This window comes from Protopterus annectens, chromosome 11.part0 (genome assembly GCF_019279795.1).
Source record: "Protopterus annectens isolate FY-2018-M chromosome 11.part0, PAN1.0, whole genome shotgun sequence".
NCBI classification, from domain to species: domain Eukaryota; kingdom Metazoa; phylum Chordata; order Ceratodontiformes; family Protopteridae; genus Protopterus; species Protopterus annectens.
In genome coordinates this window covers 1,557,130,168-1,557,150,433 of record NC_056745.1, presented here as the reverse complement: position 1 = coordinate 1,557,150,433, position 20,266 = coordinate 1,557,130,168, and the positions used below count along the sequence as shown (strand labels likewise).

General features: G+C 40.3%; 1 protein-coding gene across 1 annotated transcript in view; it reads right to left on the bottom strand.

Annotated features, from left to right (window-relative positions):
• SMO (smoothened, frizzled class receptor) overlaps positions 1–20,266 on the bottom strand; it is a 558,191-nt gene that overhangs the window by 44,472 nt on the left and 493,453 nt on the right. The window lies entirely within an intron of this gene.

Here is a 20,266-nt window from a genome sequence, read left to right as displayed (position 1 = left end):
GTTACCCCCCCCCCCTCACAAAGGTGGACTATTAACCAACTCCTGAAACTACAAACCCATTACTCTGACTAGTCTAAGATGCAAACCATAGAATAAATTATCATGAAAATGATCAACACAGACATTGATAACCTATAGACATTGGACACATCCAAGTCTGGTTTTGTCAGAGGAATGTCATGCCCCCAGCAGAGTACCACAGGGCTCTGTGCTGGGCCCACTCCTGTTTGGCATCTACTTCTCGGAGGTCAAAGCTAATGTGAAGGGCCTCTGGCTCACCAAGTTTGCATGCATTTGGAGCCTTTCTCCCTAGACCTCTGCTGAAAATTGGCTTTCTTCCAAGTCAGACTTTCCTGGTTAACACATGTTAAATAAATAAAATAAACAACTGAAAATTGGAAGCTAGCATAAATTGCCCCCATGACACTAATTCTGCAAGAGATCTAACAGACAAATGACTGGTGCCAAAGCCATGGATTAAAACTCAATGCAAAGAAATGCATTATAGTGTCTTTTGGTAAAACATCCACCCAAGCAAATCATTCCATTGATAAGATACTCCTAACAGTTGACATGGTAGTTAGAGATCTCAGAAAGTATTTAGACAGTAGTCTGGCTTTGACCAACACTTACCCAAGGTAGTAAGAAAATTCATTCTAGGTTACCCAACCTATAAGTAAGGGTATGGCATCCAGGTCCAAGGAAGTTATAGTACCACTCTATTCAGCCCTTATCAGACCCATCACTGAGTACAATTGCCACATTTGGAGTGTACCTGACTAGGCATATGCAATAGTTGGAATGCCCAAAGTGGTTCCTCACCAAGAGAATCCAGGTATTAACTCATTGCTCTATATAGATCACCTTAGAGCCCTGTCTCTATACTCAGTCTCCTACAGGTTGTTGAGAGGCGAATAGTGTTTGGCATATAAAGCATCCTTAGATCCAGCCCTGATGGAACTTCTGCACATCCACAAAACAAGCAGGACCAGAAACACTAGATCCAGAGATATGAACATTGCCTGCAAAATAAACAGAACAATGCTGGTGAGACACATATGTGTCTCAAAGGATCCCAAATTGTCCTTATTGTGTTAGCATTACATCAGAAGTAAATAATTTTTTTTTTTACTTTGCCATCAAAAGGAACATTTCTACTATTGCATGTATGGGTAAAGTATACATTCCATACACTGCCAAAGGCACTGTGCTAGCATATAAATCAATACTGAGGTTCAGTGACATCCTGGGAGTGTGTTTTATACCAAAGTATGTTATCAGAATTTCTGGATTTCTTTACAGTAAACTAAGAGGGTCTGGAACATGACCTCAAACATACGGCTAGCAAACCCAGCATTTCAGAGAGTTTCTTGTTACCAAGATCTGGCACTAAGTCAAGTTTCTACATGGGGAAGAATTGTCCACTGTGTGCAATGACAGGTGAAACTAATGTCCAAAGTACATGGTATATGTGTATCCTCACTGTACGAAGTTGAAAACAAATTGCCAACCAAAGCAACAATTCTTTAATTGCACATACTGGGAGGTGAACACTCCATCTATTGACAAAGGTATTGTGCTGGCATGTAAATCAGAACTGAACTGCAGTGGAATCCTTTGCTGTAGAATGGTATCCTATGTTTTATATCAAAACATTGTATTACAATTCCCTGATTTTCTAACTATAAACTGTAAACTGCTTTAGGGGGACAGATATGTGGCAACAAGCCATCTGCCACTATACCTAATTTTCACCTGGGGACTTGTCTGACCTACATTCAGAAGGCCAAGTGAAATGACTGTCCATATATATGTGCAATAAATCTTCATTGGATGAGAAGTAACATTTTATTTCACCACCCAAAGCAACTTTTTGTTACTGCAAATAGTGTGAGGCCTACAGTCCAAGTGCTGCCATAAACAAATCAGGATGAAGATGCAAGTCACTGGGGACAAACTGGCATTTTTGAATGAGTTTGTATTCAAGTACCTTAATAAAGTGAGGAACTGACATATGGCCTCTTAGCTACAGCAAGGAAATCTAACTTTTAAAAGGTGTTTGTTGCAGCAGTCTTCCACTACATATACTTTGGTTACACCTGGGAGATTTGTGACCTCTACTCAAACCCCAGATTAAACTAATGTCTGGAAGACTGCTACAACTTTTCATTATGTCAAAAGTAAAAATCTTATAATTTTATAAGAAAAAACATTGTTTTCACTTGTAAAAATGACGTCTACAATGCTATGTTTTTATTCAGCTAAAGTAGTAATTAAATATTCAGTCTTGAGCTGCAATGAAATTCCTTGAGGCCGAATATGAGCTTTGTGTGCATTTTGTAGCTGATCACTCTGTTGGTAATAGGTTCATAGGTGCGTACTAGGCTAATGGCCCTGGAGCCTTTACAAGCCTAGCCCATAAGATGACCCTGGCACTGTGCCACCCGACCTTAGCTTCAAGTGCCTCTGTCGAGTAGAGCCACTGGAGTGATCCCAGGGTGAATTTTCTATTTCCCATCCACTCATCAAAATTTCTCTTGAAGAGGGCCAATGAGGTGCTCTGTTTGACATGCATGGGAAGTCTATTCCATAGCATAAGCAGTCTCTGGGTTATGAACCTGTCCCCTCCAGCAAGTTCTGTTGATTGTGGTAATGAGGCTGAGGTTTCTGGAGCATGTGGTGCGGAGGATTGGTATTTCTTTAGATGTAGCATTTCTAACAGAGCTGGGTCAGACATGGCTTTATAAATCATGCAGAGATCACATCTAAGTAGGGGATATGAGACAGAGAACAGTTGGAGTTTTTTTGAGTCTGTCCATATAGGACAAGTGTTCAAGGCCTAGGATCCTCTTTGTGAGGTACTTTTGCAGCCTCTCCAGTTGTTGCAGTTGTCTAGTGAGGTACATGCCAAATGGGACATTGTGCTCCACGACTGACCCAATGAGGGAAGAGTAGAGGGAGACAATGACCTATTTCTTCCTGGATGCAAAACCCTTAGTAAAGAGATGTGCCACACAGAAGGACTTTGTGACCACAGTGTCAGTGTGGTGGTCAAAAGAGAGGTTGCTGTCAACCTGTGTTCACAGACCTCTTATAATGCCTTCTGTGTTCAGTGAACTACCATCGATGTGGTAGTTCATGGGAACTGGATTTTTCCCAAAGGGGATGACGACACATTTTTTGGCATTGAACTTAAGGCCATGGTTCTGACATCAGTCACTGGTCTCAGTGAGGCCTTTCTGTAGGACGCCAACATGACTTGGGGAATTAATAATGGCTCCCAACTTGCAATCATCTGCAAACTTTATCAGACGGAGTCCCTTTGTGTTGGACTGGACTTTTATTGGTGTGTCCTTAAGAACTGAGAACCAAAAATACTGACATTAGTTAATTTTATATGCTATAACAAAATACACATATTTTACACATTCATACACACACATTATTTGAGATCCTTTTATGTTCCCTAAAAACTGTTAGTCTGTAGAAAACAAAATTACAGTGAGATTATCAAGGGATTAAAGTGGGACATTTCAAAAGAATATCTTGAACCAGTAAAGAAAGATACTGCCATTTGAAGATAAGGTAGAGTTCAGGTCAGAATGGTATTTGCAAACTGACAAGGTGCAACATTCACAACACTGTCACCTGAAAACAAATATGTATCTTTCAGCTCACTTCAAAGTAAAATAAATGCAAGCTATAGCAAAGATAAATATTTTTTTTTTAAAACAAAAACATCTTTATTAAATTATCACTTGTGACATGGGCAATCATACATTTATATAAATGGAAACAAACCACACTGCCATAGTTTTAGTTGCAAACATTACATATTGCTTATAATCTATCCAGTCATCGTCAAACACTACATAGCTCCTTCAAATCTTGCCTTCTTTTAAACTTCTTTCCTCCTCCAAAACATTATTCTGCATGTATTGTTCCCATAATTCCCATTTTCTATGTAGTTTGCTCCTACCTTTTTCTAAAGATCCTATTTTCAGTTGTTTTATCTCTATTAATATATTCACTACTTTTATAACAGTTGGTTTAGACTTTGATTTCCCTTTTCTAGTAACTGCTTTTTTGGCAGCCACCATAATTAGACTCAGCAAGGCCTTACTATGTTTAAACAATTCCAATTATGTACCATAGCTCAAAAAATAATTTCATCAGTTATACCAATTTGTTCACTCAGTATTTCTGATACAGTAGTCTGCACAAAATTTGCTAACTCATTGTACTCTCAAACAATATGTTCCCAATTGCCTCTTCTTTCCCCCATCACACCTTCAACCTTTGCTATCTACCTGAGGAAGAATTCTTTTGGGTCTACCTGGGGTATAAAAATACCAATGTAAACTCTTCCAAGTAAGGATCCTAAATCTTCCAGACTGTGTTGCATATTTAGGAGACATATATATATATATATATCCCACATTATTTCTTTGTGAATTGTTTATCTAATCTCTCTTCTCAATCTTTTCTACCCTCTTCTGATTGATTCTTATAGTTATGTAATATTTTATATGCTCTACTAGTTTTCCCTTTTTTAACAGCAGCTTCTGTTCTAGATTCTGCTAAAAACTCTACAAGTGCTGGTGTTTTATTTAGGATACCCCTATTTCTTTCTCTTTGCCTACAGTCTGATATCAATCCTTGATACAGAAGGCAATCTGTAGCCTGCAGTCAAAATAAATTCTTGTCCTCTTCACATTCTAGTACCTTTCCCTCTCTAATTATTTTCTCCCAATACCTTTGTTCTTTTATCAGTTTTCACCAACAAATTCTAGCCTCCTCTTGCCTACTACCTGTACCCCTGTTTGCAGTCATCCCTGTCAGAAGAATTTCCTTTCTCCATTCCTGTGTTGGCTTAGTTCTTAGAATACTTTCTGCTACTTTATGAATATAATATTCTGTATGGTTCTTGTTATTCTCCATAATGATCTGCACCCAAATTCCCAGTCTCTCCTTGCTTCTTCAGCTTCCCCCCATTTCGTCATCATCCCTTTCCACTTTGAATTACAGCTTTCTGTTTGTGCTATGTACAGGAGCTTTAACTGTGTAGCTCTGAAATACCCCTTTAAATCAGGTAATCCTAAATCATATTGTTCTATTGGAATAATCAATTTATCTCACTTGACTCTTGCTGTCTTCCCCTCCTAGATAAAATCTTTTAGCTATTTATTAATTGATATTCACAACTTCTCCTATGGTTGATAAAAATATGTCTGACCTGTATATAAAATTAAAGGGACTAAAATAATTTTAACTGATTGTATCTTGCTATCCACATCCATAAAACAGAGTTTCCAATTTCTCAGCTTTAGTATTATCTTTTGTTCAGTCTCTTCAAACATATCCTTAGTTGCCACAACAAAATCTTTTTAATCCATACTCTCAAGTACTTCTCTTTATCATGTCCCCATAAAAATGGATATTGTTGAACTAATTTTTTTGTGGGTACATACTTTAGAGCTATTGCCTTTGTTATAGCTTCATTAATTTTGTATCCTGAAAAGACTTGAAACTGCCTCAAAATATTCCACAGCAATGAAATGTACTTTTCTGGTTTTATCAGGTATAAAATAATATCATCTGCAAATAAAGTCAGCTTTTCTTGACTTCCATACCAATTATATCCTCGAATTTCTGAGTCACTTATTTTCTTCACCAATGGTTCTAAATAAAATGCAACTAAAGGGGAAAGAGAACACCCCTGCCTGGTTCCTCTGCTCAAACAGAAATTATCAGAGAGGAACCTGCCAACTTTAATTTTCACTTCTGATCCCTCATATATCCTCTTAATCAACCTTATAATTTTATCAGGGAATGCAAATGCTTCCATTTCCCTGCTCAAAAAAATAACAGCTTACTCTGTTGAATGCTTTCTCTACATCAATACCCATCAGCAAAAGTTGTATTTTCTTACACTTTGTTTCCATCTGGATTATTACTGTTCTGTTAATGTTGTCAAATGTTTGCCTCCCCTTCAAAAAAACACACTGATCTATATCTAAAGGGCGGCACAGTGGTGCAACAGTTAACATTGTCACCTCACAGCAAGAGGTTCTCCAGTTCGATTCTCAGCTGCGGTGCTTTCTGTGTGGATTTTGCATGTTCTCCCTGTGTTCGCGTGGGTTTCCTCTGGGTCCTCCGGTTTCCTCCCACATTCCAAAGACATGCATCTGGAGCATTTCTCCCCGGTCCTCCACTGAAAACAGGCTCTGTGGAACCTAGTCAGTCTTTCCCGGTCAACAAATGTTAAATAAATAAATAAATAAAATCTATCAATGTTGACATCACCTTTGACATTCTTTGAGCCATTAGAGACAAACACTTTATAATGATAGGTTAGAACTGAAATGAGCCTATATGAAGGCTGAATCTGATAGGTCTTTACCCACTTCATGTATCACAGCAAACACCAATTTTTAACAGCATGTTGGTGCTTCTCCTCCTCTTTTTATACTGTTAAACAAAACCTTCCAGATCTTTATCAGTTTTTTCCCTCCTAGCTTCCAAACATCCACAGGAATACCATCTATGCCTGGAGACTTTCATGTAGATTAGTTTTACATCACCAATTTTATCTCAGCTCCTCTTATCCTGTTAATAATTGAGCTTCATCTACCTCTAACCTTGGCATATTTAATTCTTCTATAAACATTCCCATTAGTACCTTTTCTTGAGTTCCATATTTTTCTGTTTATACAGATTTTCATAACATTTCTGAAATATTTCAAATACCTCTACAGGATCTCTCATCTTCCTTGTTACAGGCTCCCTAAGCTTGACGACAACCCATTCTTTTTTTCTTGAGTCATTATGCTAAAAAAAATTGTGCTCTAGAGTTATTATCAAAAGCAGTTGCTTAACAACAGTCTTTTTAAAATCATGCATATTATTGAGATAGTCTTTTATTTTCTGTTTTAACATTCTACAACTGCTCCTCTTCTTGTTCTGTGAAATTTCCCCTATTCTGTAATACTTTAACCTTTGTCAGGCTCTCTAAACAATTCTTTTTACTTCTTAACTATACATCTCTTTCTTTTATTTCCACACTATTTTTAAACTCCACCTTAATTTTGTCCCACTCCCTAGATATATTTTCGGAAGAAATTTCTCTCTAATAACTCCCGAATAACAGATGGGTGGGAAAGTGCCTGTGTCTCATTTTTAATTCAGTTATTATTGAAACATGATCTGAAATAGTTATTGGATGTGCATCAAAACTTTTTTATAAGTAATATTCCCTACTGACAGCTAATTATTTCTCCCAGAATTTTCGCAAGCTCCGTTATATCAGTTTTAGATGGAATATAAATACATGCCAGTGCAATCCTCCTCCCTTGCCAGTAGCCCCTTAATACTACAAATTTACCATTATTATCTTTTTTATCCTCTTGTATCACTATTGGAACTCCTCTTGCAATTAATATAAGCAGTCCCCTTTTTCTTTGCCCCAGATATTTGGCTGAATAAACATTCTGAAAACATTTCTTTATCAAATTCACATACTCAGTTCTTTTGAAATGTGTCTCCTGCAGCATAGCTATTTTCAGTCTACATTTTTAATACAGTGCACTACTCTTTCTTTTTTGTATCTATCTGTGAGACCAAAACTAAACAAGAGAAGAATAAAAGCTTCCAAAAAATCAGAACCAAGCAACAAATCAAACCAAGGTGCTGGGAAGCAATAGGAACTTGTCAAGAATATACAACTCTTAAAACAGAGCAAATGGAATTAGAGAACTTTATTAATGTATTAACTTAAATCATGCATTTTCGTCCATACACCACAACTTCATCAGATAATATATTTTATCTGTGAGACCATTTACATTTAAAGATAATACAGAAAGTGTTTTAATTATGCTAGGAAGTTATTATTCCCACATTACATGTAACAGCCTTTTCTTTAAATGTCTAGTTCCAGGTTTTGTGTTCTATGCATACACTCATGTTTGGCAGGTTGATCTTTTATACAGTTGTTCCAAGTCGTATCCATTTGAACCTGTGTCACATCTTACAAATTATTTTTTGTGAAAGCCCTCAAACAAAAAAACACACACACACACACACACACACACACACACCAGAACACCCCTAAAACCTGTTAACTTAATACTAACACACAAAACTAAATACATCTTCAAATCTTGAAGTTTAACCCTCCTAAAAGAAACAACTGTCCCACACTGACAGCCACACTCATAGACTTGGATTAACTTATAAGAAAGGTTATCCATGCTAAGACGCACAGGGCATCATGCGCTTTTACTAAATGCTGTTTTTGTTTTCTTTATTCCTCTCCCAAATTTGAAAAACACTTGAATATTTTCATTAAACATCATCTTTTAGCCACTGAAAGAAAGCATTTTTTATTGCCCCTTATCAGATTGTCTCCATGGAGACATGACAACGAGATACACAGTTGCCTCGACAAGCACTCATTTATCTGCTGGAGGAAAACTTTTTTTATTATATTCACAGTGCTCCTTTTTATTTGCTTCCCCTTAAAGCTTCTTACTAGATCAAGCCAAGGGCCTTAATCCAGTCATTCCCCTATTCAAGAGTAAGACATCTTTATATATATATATATATATATATATATATATATATATATATATATATATATATATATATATATATATATCTTGCAGCGCCTACATTTCTCAAAACTGCACAAGGAGAAAGAAAGAAGAAGGGGAAAAACAGGGACACCTGCTTAATTTAGTATCCCTACTACACTCGAAAATAACAGAGAAAGGGTTACTTTACAGCATATACAGATTATGTCATGCATTAGAAAAAAAGTACTGTTAAGAACAAAGTTTTGTTGTGCTTACAGTTAACACCTTCCCTCCTCTTCCTTCTCATAAATGTTCTTCCAGACATTAATGACAAAGTAAGGCATATGCTTTGGAGTCCCCTACAAGTTTAACAAAGTCAAAAAAGTCCACTATTTCCAAGTTTTCTTGTTCTGTCATGTTTAACTAATATAACTAATGCTTTGTAATTCCACATATGTCTGGTTCTGAGTTGCTGTTTTATTTTCCTGTTGATCTCAATCTCCCAAATCCAGCTCGGTTTCATTTCCAACATACTCCTGGTTCTTCTAGTCAATTCTTATGCTTTTTTCTCTCTCTCAAGGATTTTCCTATGCAACTGCGAAGGTTTCACTGGCACAGTTTCTCTATGGACTTTACTACCTGATGAACAAGTAATAGAATTTACTTCTGTTTTATAGCTCACTTTTTGTTGGACAAACTTTTGAATTTCCTCCTTAGCATGTTCTTCAGCAAAAAATGATTTGACCTTCCAGGCAAGAATATTCTGAAAATAGTTGGATAAAACAGCTTGAATCTCATACCTGCCTCTCATTCTCTGTTGGAATAAATTTACTCCTCTTCTGTCTGGTGTACAGTGAGTAATCATTTTCCACAAACACTACTGTCTCCCACTTTTAGTACTTTGTCCTTCTGCCACAGTTTTGTCAAAAGCAACATCCTTCTCCTGGTAGGATTACATCTTTACTATTAAAGATCTAGGTTGTGTTCTTGTGGCCAGGTTTGGAGCTTACACATGATGTCCACTTTCAGTTAACTACTGCTGTGGAATACCAGTACAATTGCTTATTTGTGCTTTCATAAAATTAGTACAGTCTGTTCCTTCAAACTTCTCTGGTACAGCAGAAAATCTCTGGTTTTCTCTATGTGCTTTGTCCTCATTCTATTATTTTTTCAAACCTCTCTTCTTGAGCAGTCTCGCATTCAAATGGCCTTTTTTCATTTTGACATTTCACTTTTGCAGTTTTATCACCTCACCTCATCTGACTATCTGTTTAAAGCTTCTTCCATTTTCCCCAGCCTTTTGTTATTTAAATTGATACACTCCATCAATGTTTCATTTATTTTAATCAGCTCTGAGTATATGTGACTTATTTTTTCCTCTAGGTTACTGGAAGTCATGTCTGAATAGCTGCAGAATTCTTCCTGGTCAGTGTTTTCTCATTACCTTTTGTGATTAATTTTCTTTCAGGTTCTCTGAATTTCTTTTTTTGCTGGCATGCAGGTAGTGCACTTACTAGCCAGTTGCTGATCTTTACTCAAACAGGTCCATTGGCTCTTATCCGAGTTTCTGTTTTCACACTTGGAGAGTTGAAATTAAGCTGTTACTCAGTGTGCAGCAATCTTGGAAGTGAAAAAAGATAAATACATTGGTGTGATTTCAGACCATAGAAAGAGCATGTACTTCTGTATAGAAGTAATATGTTTACTCTTTGCATACATTAATTACATTAAAAATAATGTTTTTGTCAAAATTTAAGATGCAGCTGCTACTTTGTATTTGAGATTAGGAGACACTTCTAAGGGAGTTTTATGCTTATAACCTTCCCTGAAAATTTTATGAAACAATGTTGAATCATTGTGGAGATGCAGGCTTTTACAAACAAATGAAAAATAGCCCCAAAAGACAGTATTCTGGGGCCAAACCTTCTGGAAATATTTGGCAGCTAAGAGGTTAAAGAAGCCAAAGATAAATTATTGGAAGCTTGATGAAAGCCAGATATGGGGTGATCTTTATGGATGAAAAACTTAAGACTCATCAGAAATCTGAGAAAAGTAATCTAAAGCTGTAGGCACTGGAGATGTAAAGGGAGTGGAAGTAGTCCAGCCAGAAAAACATGCCTACTATTTGCTCTGTGGACCACCACAGAGAAGTATGAAGAATTCCTGGCCATTAGTGGAACTGGTGTAACCACACATTATTTAAGTGTGGATTGTCAGAGGGATGTGTCAAATTTGTTCTTGAAGGCTTCAATCATACAGGCAGCTCCTAAGGACAAGGTCACAAAGGAGAAACTTCACTTGTCAATGTTGGAGAATGACTGTAGATTTGTTCTGCTGGCTTACTGCATGAACTTCAGACTAAGGGAAAATGGAGGAAACTGTAAAGGAGTCCTGGAGCCATTTGCGTATGGTGGTATCTCTGAGAAGTTCCTCCAGTATAGGAATGAGGGGAGCAGAAGTTGCATTTTGAACTGGTTAGAGATGCAAAGAGGTTGTAGAATTTTACCCTAGAAATAGAAGCGCTTTCATGTTACAAAAAGGCTGCGGGACCACTTGTGAGGAATCAGTAAACAGTGACTTAAGTTTCCCACAGATTTAACTTCCCCAGAAATACAATGGCTATCAGAAAGTTGTCTATTAGCATACATCAACTCAAATACCCAAACTGCTTCTTGACAGATGGAGTAGGAGCGAGTTACTCCTTCACTGCTTGTTTACACCCCTTAAAGTACAGCCACATCATCAGGATGGATGGACTCTGCAGTGGGGTAATAAGTCCCAGAATGTCTGCAGTAGGAGGAGGACTGCCCTCATCTCCAGAATACAGACTGGCCTCAACATGTGATCCAGCACCTGTCAGCCCTTGACAGTGGACCTCACCTTACTGTAGAGGCATCCACAATAACACCCAATGCTGGGGCGAGAATTTGGAAATGGCTGATTTAAGTAGAATTTGGGGTATGTAGCCATTACAATAAATGAAATTTTAATTCCTTGTAGTGATTTTTACATGTTGAGACATGGGAATCTGGCAAATGAGACCACTGTACTTTGAGAATCCACAGCAGGACCCTCACATGCAACCTTGCATGAGTGATCTTATAAACAGCTGCTATGAGACCCAGTGCTCTCAGACAAAAATGTGCCATGGGTGTGTGTGAAAGTAAAGACACAAAAACATCACAGTTTGTAGAGGAAGGATTCTGTCTAAAGGAGACATGCTTTGCAGGATACTGCATAAGGTAATTGTGAGGGTTCTATATGGGACTTGGCATTGCTCACTGCTATTCCTAAGTACAAGTCTCTGAGATGCAACTACTCGGCCTAAAGTTAGTGCAGCTAGTAACCAGTCAGCCAGGTATGAAAGCAACTTAAATCTTTGGTTCTCTGCAACTATGGAAATGCATCAGGTAGACTCTTTAAGGAGCTGAGGCGAGACTGTTTGGAAACATCAGGAAATAATGTCTGGCGACAATGGAAAATTAGATATGTAGATATGCACCTCAGAAGTCCAAAGAACATGGGTCTATGTTTAGCTACCAAATCCTAAAAAACTCTAACCGTGAAACAAACAGTGAAAGGGACAATTATTGAGCAATGACAACTTCAAAAAAATACATCGAATGGCCTAGTTGGTTAAAAAAGTACAGTTGTGTACACTTACCATAAATGTAGATGTTCAAGTGTATTCACTGTTGCAGTCATTACATTTGGGTAATCTGCTGGCAGGTTGCCCGCAGTCGGCCTGAATAAGAAAGTCTTGGGTCCTGCATTGGTTGCAGTCTCCTCTTTCATGACATCAGGTCATCAGGGGTATAAAACATGCAGCCGACACCATTTTATTCAGTTTTTCTTGCCCCAGATGTCAGGTGCCCCCCCAAATGGGGAGCAAAAAAAAAAAAAAAAAAAATATATATATATATATATATATATATATATATAAGAGCACTTTTAGCAACATAAACTTTACCTTCATCTAAAAGCAAATACACCACAAAGACTTTAGTGTACAGTGAAGGAAAGAAAAGGTATAGAAAGGGGGTGGCGGGTGGGTAACCCGGACTGCAACAGTGAATACACTCAAACATCTACATTTATGGTAAGTGTACACAACTGTACTATGTTCTTCGTGTTTCACTGTTGCAGTCATAACATTTGGGTAGAATCCCAAAGCTATGGATGGGAGGATGGAACTAAACAGCATTAGTAGTGGCTATAAGGCCCTGCAGAACTGCAGTGGCAAAGCCTGCCCTGGATTTGGAGAAGAGTGGCAAATGATAATGCTTTGTGAAGGTATGAACAGAGCTCCAAGTAGCAGCTTCTAGAATGTCTTTGGTTGGAACCCCTCTGAGAAAAGCTGCTGAAGTAGAGGCAGCCCTGGTGGAATGTGATCTGATCCCCTTGGGCACAGGTTTACCATGGTGCAAGTAGCAGAAACGAATGCAGTGGCTTATCCACTTAGAAATAATCTGCTTTGATATAGCCTTCCCCTCTGCCCCTCTAGCAAATGCTACCAGTAGTTGCTCAGTCTTTCTTAGAGATTTGGTCCTGTTTAAGTAGAAAGTACAGTTGTGTACACTTACCATAAATGTAGATGTTCGAGTGTATTCACTGTTGCAGTCATTACATTTGGGTAATCCTGCTGGCAGGTTGCCCTCAGTCAGCCTGAATTCCAAAGTCTTGGGTCCTGCGTTGGCTGCTGTCGCCCCTTCCCTGACGTCAGGTCGTCAGGGGTATAAAAGAAGCAGCCAATGCCATTTTCTTCAGTTTTTCTTGCCCCAGATGTTAGGTGCTCCCTAGAAGGGTAGCCAAAATTGATATATATATATATATATATATAAATACATGCACCAATATAAACTTTACCTTCATCTACAAAAAAATGCACCACATAGGTTGTATAAATCAGAGAAGGAAAGATAAGTTCCATCAGAAAAAAGGGGGATGGTGGGTGGGTAACCTGAACTGCAACAGTGAATACACTCGAACATCTACATTTATGGTAAGTGTACAGAACTGTACTATGTTCTTCATGTTTCACTGTTGCAGTCATTACATTTGGGTAGAGTCCCAAAGCTGTGGTTGGGAGGCTGGAGCTAAATAGCATTAGGAGCGGCTATGAGGCCCTGCAGAACTGCAGTGGCAAAGCCTGCCCTGGATTTAGAGTAGAGTGGCAGATGATACTGCTTTGTAAAGGTGCGCACTGAACTCCAAGTAGCAGCCTCTAAAATGTCTTTGGCTGGTACTCCCCTGAGAAAGGCTGCTGAAGTGGCTGCAGCTCTGGTAGAATGTGGCCTAATGCCCTTAGGCACTGGCTTGTCATGGCATAAACAGCAGAAACGAATGCAGTAGCCTATCCACTTTGAAATAGTCTGCTTTGAGATAGCCTTTCCTTGTAATCCTGCAGCATATGCCACCAGTAATTGCTCTGTCTTCCTGAAAACTTTGGTTCTGTCCAAGTAGAATCCAAGCTGTCTGTGTATGTCCAAAGAATGCAGAATTCTCTCCCCCTTGTTCTGTGGATTTGGATAAAAAGTTGGCAGATGAATAGTTTGGTTAAGAGCCACACTGGACACCACCTTAGGCATACATGTTGGGTTTGTCCTAAAAGAGACCCTGTCTGGATAAAAAATGATAAAAGGTTCCACAGCCATTAGTGCCTGTAGCTCTGAAACTCATCTTGCAGAAGTTATTGCTAGGAGCAGAGCTGTTTTCCAAGATAAAAACTTTATATCAGCAGTAGCAGCTGGCTCAAAAGGAGGCAGGGTGAGTTTTTCCAAGACACAGTTGAGGTCCCATGCAGGTATTGGTGATCTCCTTGGAGGCCTTAAATTTTTAGCTCCACTGAGGTACTGCTTTAAAAAAGGATGTGAAAAGACTGGTGGCTCTGCATTGTAATGAGCCTAAATGGCAGAGGCATGAACTTTAATTGATGAAAAAGACAGGCCTTTGTCCAGCATCTCAGTTAAGTATTGCAAAATCTGAGGAATATTTGGTACAGCTGTATCAGTTCCTTGTGCCTGGTTCCAAGCACAGAAACTCTTCCATTTCGCAGCATAACATTTTCTAGTACTAGGCCTTCTGGCTTCCAAAATGACATCCATCACAGCTTTACTGAGAGGTGTGTTTTGTATGACTACATCATCCGCCATGCTGCCAGGTTTAATGTCCTGAGGTGGCTGTGCAGGATCTGATTGTTTTGCTGGGACAGTAGCTGAGGTATTAAGAGGTAAGGTCCAAGCTGGGCATTGAGACAAGTTCCTTAGGATTGGATACCAGTACTGGCGGGGCCAGTCTGGGGCAATCAGTATCATCTTTGGCTTCTCCTGTCTGACCTTTAGGAGTACCTTGGGGAGGAGAGGCAGTGGAGAAAAGGCATATTCTGATAGGTTTTTCCAGCTGAAAGATAGGGCGTCCACTTTCCATGCGAGTCTGTGAAAAGTCCTTATGCAGAATCTTTTTAGGTTCATAGGTTCATACTAGGCTATCTGCCCTAGGGCATTTATAAGCCTAGCCAGAATGTGTTTGGCTTTCGCCACCCATTTTAAATTTATTTTGCTATGCCCTTTTTCGAGGTTAGTATACTGTGCCTCTGTCTAACAGTGACACAGAAGTGATACCCGGGGTAAACCTATGATCTCCCATCCACTCATCAAGATTCCTCTTGGAGAGAGTCAATGAGGGACTCTGCCTAACCTGGACTGGGATTTTATTCCAGAGTGAAGAGAGCCTCTGGGTTATGAATCTGTCCCTCCAGCATGTCCTATTTATTTCAGTGCTGAGGTTCAAGTCTCTAAAGCGTGTAGCTGGATGGGATTTGGATTTTCTGAGGTGCAGCATGTCCATTAATTCCGGGTTGGACATGGCTTTATACGTCAGGCACAGATCGCCTCTGAACAGGCGGTATGCCACTGAGTAGAGCTGGAGTTTCTTTAACTGGGCAGCATATGGCATCTGTTTGAGCCCTTCGATCCTCTTGGTGAGGTACTTTTGGGGTCTTTCCAGTTGCTGCAGGTGCCTGGTAAGGTACATCCCAAAAGGGGCATTGTACTCAATCATGGGCCTGATGAGGGATGAGTAAAGAGGCACGATGACCTCCCCTGATCTAGATGTGAATCCCTTCATGATTAGGTGGGCTATATAAAATGTTTTTCTAACCACTTTGGCCACGTGGTTGTCAAATGAGAGATTGCTATCAACTTGGGTCCCCAGGTCCCTAATTACTTCTTCTGTACTTAATGGATTACCACCTATGTGGTAATTTGTGGACACTTTGTTTTTGCCAAAGGGGATGACTATACACTTTTTGGCATTTAGCTTTAGGCCATGGCTCTGGCACCAGTTGTCTGTTTCTATGAGGCCCTTTTGGAGGATGCTTGTGTCGGCTGGAGAGTTGATTATGGCGCCCAGTTTGCAGTCATCTGCGAACTTGGTCAGCCACAGTCCTTCCGTGTTGGCCTGTACCTCCGAGAAATATATACCGAACAAGAGAGGTCCCAGGACTGAGCCTTGTGGGACACCACTTGTAACTGGTTTGACATGGCTCCAGCAATTCTAACCATGTGGGTTCTGTCCTTGAGCCAGTTTGCAATCCATCTAGTGACATAGGGGTTTATATTTAAGGTGGTGAGCTTATCTATAATGCCAGAGTGGGGTATTGTATCGAAGGCTTTTGCGAGGTCCAGGTAGGCTGTGTGGACCACCTTCCCCTCGTCAATGGCCTTGGTGACCATTTCAAAGAAATCAACCAGGTTTAAGAGGCAGGATCTGCCCTTAACAAAGCCGAACTGGGTAGGATCCAGTGTTTGTAGGTCCCCAATATCTTTATTTATGAGGTCCATGATGATCCTTTCCATAGCTTTGCAGACCAAGCTAGTCAGGCTTATGAGGCAATAGTTTCCAGGATCCGTTGAGGCACCACCTTTATGGAGAGGGACCACTGTTGCTGTACGCCACTCTTTGGGCACATATCCTGTAGTAAGGCTGAGATTGAACAGTAGTTTTATGTTTGGGTTTAGCTCTTCTTGGAGTTCATGTAGGACTCAGCCCGGGACACCATCTGGTCCCACTGATGCTGTGTTTTTTGCTTTGGAGAGGGCGGCTCTTACCTGAGCATCTGAGATGTCAGGGGGGCAGCACTCTGCTGGGATAGATATTTGCCCTTTTGGTGGGGGGGGGGGGGGAGAAGTTTGCACTGAACCTGTCAGCTAGGATGTTGGCAATGTCTGTGGGTTCGGTGTATTTTTTGTCATTTTGGACTAATTCTGAGCATATCTGGGAATTACCACCCAGGTTCCTAACATAACTAAAGAAAGCCTTGTGATTAACCTTAGTGTCCTGTGCAATTTTTCTCTCGAAGCTGGCCTTAGGCAATTTTATGTGTGCCCGTAGTTTTTTGCTAATACTGATCAGTGATGCCTTCCCTTTTTGGGATTTTGCTCTATCATTTAGTAGCTTCCTCCTTCTATTGTATAGTTTGTTTATGGCTGGGGTCCACCAGACAGGACGTCTGCCTTTGGAGGATTGGGTCTTGGTTTTATTTGGGATCGCATGATCCTTACATTCCTGAAGGTGTTCATAGAATGCGTTTATAAAGGATTCTGCGGTCTGGGCTGTATTTTCCACAGGCCCGGGGGCTTTGAAGTATTCCACCTCAGTTTTGAGGAGTGTGAAATTTGCTTTAGAGAAGTTTTTCACTGTGGTTTTCTGGGCAGGGGGTGGGGTCGGGATGTGAATATCCAGTGAGATTAGTTTATCGTCTGATCTTACCAGTGAGGGATACACTTCTGGTCTGGTGCATAGAGTCCCCATGTTGGTGATGATCAGGTCCAGTATGTTTTCCCCTCTTGTGGGAGTGGTAACAAGTTGTTCCATAGCATTTAGTTTATAAATTCTAGGAACCTTTGGGCTAGGGTGTTGGAGCTAGAGTAATGCTCCCAGTCTATGTTTGGGTAGTTGAAGTCGCCCAATATAATGGTGTTTGGAGAGACCTTCATATTTTCCAGTGTTCTCAAGAAGGCCAAGTGGGGTCCCTGGGTTTGGGAGGGTGGTCTGTAGCAGGCTATAAACTGGAAGGCAGTTTTACCCACTGTTAGTTGCACATGGATAGTCTCTGATGCTTCGTGCTTTGCCACCAACCTGGAGGTGTGGGTGTCTTTGATGAATATCGATACTCCCCCTCCTTTTGTGGTTCGGTCCAAGTTTTGGGGCCGAAAAGCATGGTATGAGGTATAACCTGGTAGTGCTGGGGTGCTCTCGGGAGCCCTGAACCAGGTTTCTGTTACTGCACAGATATCTATGTTCTCCATGCTAAGGAGAGTTTCGAGTGCGTGCATCTCGAGGTTTAGACTTCTGGTGTTGAGTAGCATTACTCTTAGTTTCTTATCCCTTGTGATACCTATGGAGGTGGGTTTGTCTTTTGAGCCTTGCCTAAGAAGGCACTATGGGGGTAGCAAGAGCCTTTGCCAATATCCGAAAGCCCAGGGGTGACAGGTGCAAGCCGTCCCTAGCAAAGCATCGTGGCTTGTCGAGCATATCATCCCAAGCTGACAGGCATTGGATCCCCTTTGAATGACACCAGTACTTAAGCCAATTGTTGAAATTGATCATCGTCTTCATATTGTGGCATCATTCTTGGTAAGGGTAAGATGCTACTCAAGGTCAGGGTCATACCGGCCTGAGCTACATGCTCAGAGAGCTCCTCTATGTCTCTTTTCATGTAGTCCAGAGAGGTACGTCTCAGGTCATTCACACCAGCATGGACAATGACTGAGTCATATTTGTACTTGCCTTGGAGTGACCTGAGTGCTTATGTTATGTGGCGGATCCTAGCGCCCGACAGACTGCTCACCGTGACCCTCTCCTTGTTCAGCCTGGTGAGCGGGACGTCAGTGTGCCTGACGATAGAGTCACCTATTACAAGTGTATCAGGTGTGTTGTTTAGTCTTAAGGGCTGTGACTGTTTGGCACACTGGCTTTCTGAGATATGTGTTGCACGTGTTTTGTTTTGGGGTAGCGGCTGCTTGGGTGTCTGCTTTGGAGGTCTCTGCTGCTTCGGCAGATCTTTATTTAGAGCCTCCGAGTATGTATTTGTGTGATTATGTGTTTGGTTTGCTGTCGTGGTAGGTCTATGTGAGACTGGAATTGTAGTGAGTGTGGTTTCCTTCTCCTCCTGACTGGTTATGCCAGTACTGAGTTGAGAGAGCTTAGCCTCCAGTTTGGCTATATGGTTGCATCTCTCACATGTGTTGGAATTTGTTGGGAGGAGGAGAGGGTTGTCTGTGTACATGAGGCAGTTGTAACGTTGCCTCAAGATTCCCAGATTCACCAGCTGGACCGGAGAGGAGATTGACAACTGACCTTTGGACATGCTAGAATAATATTGGGAATTCCTTAATAATTGAAAACCAGGGCCAGTGGGGAGTGAGGGTGTAGTGCTTTTAATTTTTAGTGCTGACTTATATAATTGCTTTAGTGAGCAAGTGCCAGGTAACTTAAGTGCAATGTGTTACAGGTAACTTAAATGCAAAAATGACAAACAATAACTTTCTTTCAAGTGAAGCAAGGAAATAAGTACAGTAAGCAATGCAGATATTACTAGTGATCCACAGAAGCGCTGAGAAACCGCGTATTAGGTGGAATTAGCGTTCCAGGGAAATAACAAGCAAACAAACAACAAGCATATAAACAAAGCTAGATTCAGCAGGCCTGGATCTAGTCTATGATACAGCAAACAAGGTGTACCAATTTCAGTAAGATACAGTTCAAATATTCAGGCACTATAAACCTTTAACCAGAAATTCCCAGCTCAGAAGGGCAGAGTCCAGTCTCTTCTCCCACAAGAGTGCGGACCACAAACCTTCTTAATGTAAAATAACTCGCCTGAAGCCCAAGTGGTTAAACCAGAACTAATACACTTTAAGAATAACAGACACTGGGCTCTCAATCAGCAGTTCCCAACTTAGAAGGATGAAAGCTACCTGTCCTGCCACCACAGTGCATGCCACAAACCTTCCTAATGTAAAACAACTGGTCTGAAGCCCAAGTGCTTAATCCAAAAGACTTAGAATGATAGCTACACTTTAATCAAGTTACTACCAAGCAGTAATAAATATAATTGAATACTTTAGAGAATGCCTGGATTAGTGCTCAAGTTACACAAACAAAGCTAGATCCAGCAGGCCCGAATCCAGTCTATGCCACAGCAAACAAGGCACCAACTTCAGTAAGAAGCAGTTCAGATATGCATGCACTATAAGCCTTCAACCAGAAATTCCCAGCTCAGAAGGGCAGAGTCCAGCCTCTCCTCCCACAAGAGTGCAGACCACGAACCCTCTTAATGTAAAATAACTGGCCTGAAAGCCAAGTGCTTAAACCAGAATTAATACACTTTTAGAATAACAGACACTGAGCCCTCAATCAGCAGTTCCCAACCTAGAAGGATGTAAGCTACCTGTTCTGCCACTACAGTGCAGACCACAAACCCTCTCAGTGCAAAACAACTGGTCCGAAGCCCAAGTGTTTAAACCAAAAGGCTTAGAATGAGTTACAACAAGCAGTAATAAATACAATTGAGTACTTTTAAGATGATGCAAAAGTAAAAAAAAGTAGGTAGAAACACAAGTACAGTAAAAGCAGATGAAATTTTTTTTTTTCTGAACAAGTGCTGAGATCAAAGAAACAGATTTGAG